This window comes from Apium graveolens, chromosome 10 (genome assembly GCF_009905375.1).
Source record: "Apium graveolens cultivar Ventura chromosome 10, ASM990537v1, whole genome shotgun sequence".
Lineage (NCBI taxonomy): Eukaryota > Viridiplantae > Streptophyta > Magnoliopsida > Apiales > Apiaceae > Apium > Apium graveolens.
In genome coordinates, this window is record NC_133656.1 from 172,526,956 (window position 1) to 172,530,701 (window position 3,746).

Below are 3,746 nucleotides of genomic sequence, written 5' to 3' on the forward strand. Positions count from 1 at the left end.
ACTCTGATGACCGACCGAAAGGGGGTTACCATCAGGACAAGAAGTTCAAACAAAGGTAAGAAGCCCAGCAGACCAATGTGGTGCATAACACTCCAATATTTCGAAGACTGGGTCGTAAGACAGAATCTAAAAGCGACTCCGGACCAACCAGGCAAGCCAGAGAGCTTAGGTAAGAATTAGATTGGACCTCACTGAACATGACCAGGGAGGAGATACTAAAGGATATCAAAGAAAAGCCATTCTATTATCCACAAATTCCATGGAGACTCCCCCTGAGAATTATTTGTCTCTCAAATACTTCATCGAAGACCATGTCAAGAAGGGTAACCTAAATTAGTATACCAATCAGAAAGAAGAAAGACAAAGGAGAGGAAAGAATATAGTGAATGTGGTCCTACGAGGTTCCCAATCGCCTCCTCGGAGCCCTGGCTCAGGAGATGAATTAGTTTCTATCAAATCCTACCCGAAGATGATAATTTCATTCAGCAACAAGGATTATGAAGGGGTCAATCCGAATCACAATGAAACTTTGATAGTAACACTTGATATTTTTGATAATGAGGTGAGGAGAATATTATCAAAAATGGCTCTTCAGTAAATATACTCTTCAAGCATACTGTGGACCAGATGAAGCTAGGGAGCGTGCGCTCAAATGAATGTCGAGAGGACCCCCTATATGGGTTCGAGAATAACTTGGTCCCGATCCAAGAAATCTTATACCTTACAGTGATATTCGAATCAGCTCCAAACCAAGTCACCCATGTGATAAAATTCTATGTGATCAACACCCCCTCATCCTACAATGGCATAATTGGCCGCTCGGCTCTAACCAGGATACAAGCAATCACCTCCATATAATACCTGAAAATCAAATTCCCAACTCCAACGGGGATAGGAGAAGTTAAGGGAGACTACGAGGTCGCTGAAAGATGCTATAGCCAGGCCCTGATCATGGCCGAAACTCACCAAGACAACAAAAGGAAGGCCACAGTCCTTCGAAAATAGCAAAGCATTAGGAAACATCACCCCCATTCAATGCATGATGTGAGAAGAGAATTCCGGATTATAGAATCCAACCCGGATCCAAAAGAAACCAAGTCAGGCTCGGAAGAGCCAGAAAGTAACCAAGTCAACCTTATTATGCAAGCAACCAACCCTGAAATAAATGAAGTAAGGGAAAACAACCAAGAAAAAATGACATCCCAGGGTCAAATCTATATGAAGAAGAATAACGAAGCCCTGATCCAGCAATTGGTATCAAAGCAGGATCAAGCCAAGATCGAAGATGCAGTAGAACATAAACAATTCTGATTGATGAAAGTGATCCTTTCAAGAAGATAAAGATAGGATCCGGACTCAGAACTATCTTCAAAGAAGACCTGGTGTCATTTCTCCGAAAGTACGTGGATATATTTGCATGGATCCCAAGAGAAATGCATGGGCTGGATGAATCCGTAGCATTGTATAGCCTGGATGTCAAGCCAGAGAGGAAACCAGTTAAACAAAAGAGAAGAAATTTTGCCCCAGAGAGGAAGAAAGCAATAGAAGAAGAAGTTGAAAAGCTACTCAAAGATGGGATCATATGCGAAGTTAAGTACCCGGAATGGGTAGCCAACGTGGTTATGGTAAAGAAGGCAAATGGAAAATGGCGAATGTGTGTGGACTACATGGACTTGAACAGTGCATGCCCAAAGGATCCCTACCCCCTGCCAAATACTGATCAATTGATAGACGCCACATTCGGGCACGTCATGCTAGGTTTCATGGATGCCTTCTCGGGATAACCAGATCAAGATAAATCCGAAAGACATCCACATGACAGCATTCATCACCCAAAGCGTAGTCTATGCCTATGTCATGCTGCCTTTCGGATTGACGAATGCAGGCTCAACCTACCAGGGAGCAATGAATAAAATCTTTAAAACCTAGCTTGGAAGGAACCCGGAATCCTATGTTGATAATATGATCGCAAAGTCCACAAGCATCCCGGATCACATAGAAGATCTAAAAGAATGCTTTGATAACTTAAGGAAATACTCACTAAAGTTGAATCCGAAAAAATGCATATTTGGAGTGGGGGTAGGAATATTTCTAGGATTCAAGATCAGCAACCGGGGAATTGAGGCCAACCCAGAGAAGATAAAAGCGATCCAGGAGATGAAGCCTCCTAGGACCCAGAAGGATGTTAATAAACTAGCAGGGTCACTGACAACACTTAGAAGATTCATCTCAAAGCTAACTGAGAGATGCCTACCTTTCTTTGACCTTGGAACCCGAAATGCCAAAGCGCATTTGAAGAAATCAAAAGGTATCTCTCCCGGCCACCAATCTTAACCAAAGCCCAACCCGGGGATCCCCTATTCCTCTACATATCAGCAGGGGCCCTGGTAGTTGGAGCAGCACCGATCAGGGAAGAGAATGGAAAACAGCAGCCAGTTTACTATGTAATCCAAGTACTATAAGATGTGGAGACCAGATACCCAAGGCTAGGAAAGTTTGCTTTTTCCTTAGTAACGACATCCAAAAACCTCAGGCATTACTTCCAAGGAAGGGAGATCCGGGTTGTGACTAATCAACCCTTAAGGAAGATAATACACAAGTTAGACGTCTCATAAAGGCTAGTAAACTGGGCAGTTGAGCTAAGTCAATCCAACTTGAGTTTCATTCCAAGAACATCAATCAAAGCCTAGGCACTAGCTGACTTCATCATTGAGTGCAACTTCTCGGAAGATGAGCCTAGCTTCATGAGCATTGACCCTGAGAGTAGAAATGATCATAACTCGGGAGCCTAGGCTCTCAAAGTTGATGGATCCTCAACAAACGAAAGGTCGGGAACAGGGCTCATTCTAAAGAGCCCGAATGGATTTACAGTTTAAATTACCATCTCCTTTGGCATTTTAGCAACAAACAACCAGGAAGAGTATGAAGCCCTGATAGCAGGATTGAAGCTAGCAATGACTTTCAGGATCCAGGACCTTAACATCTATATCGACTCCCAGATCGTAGTAAAGCAAAGAAATGGCAAGTACATAGCCAAGGATCCAGTTTTAGCTAAGTACCAGGCTCTAGTCCAAAGCTACCTTGCCTCAATACCACGAAGTCAAATCCTATAAATCTGCAGAGAAGAGAATTCAGAGGCAGACAACCTGTCCAAGCTGGTTCAGAATTCATCAGACCTAGATTGCTCTGTCTACTTTGAAGAACTACAAAAGCCCAATATAGAATCTGAAGAAGTCATGGAGATAGAAAACAACCCGAATTGGATGACTCCATTTATCAACTACTTGGAGAAGGGAGAACTCCCCGAAGACAAAGGAAATGCTCAAAGATTAAAAGCTAAGGCAGCAAAATTTTGTCCTTGAAGAAGGAATACTTTATTGTCGGACCTTCTCATCACCTATCCTGAAATGCATTGGCCCAGCAGAGGCACAATATTGTTTAATGAAAGTCCATGAAGGGATATGCGGAGATCATATATCGGCGAAGGCCCTGGCTCACAAGATAATAAGGCAGGGTTACTACTGGCTAACAATCCACAATAATGCAAGCGACTTTGTGAAAAAGTGCAAGCAATGCCAAATGTTCTGCAACGTATCCAGGATAAGCCCAGTCCTATCCTCATCAGTCATATCTTCAATCCCATTCGCTGTTTGGGGGATAGACATCATGGGACCCTTCTCCCGGGCCAAAGGAGACCTGAGATACCTATTAGTCTCAATCGACTATATGACTAAGAGGGCGGAAGC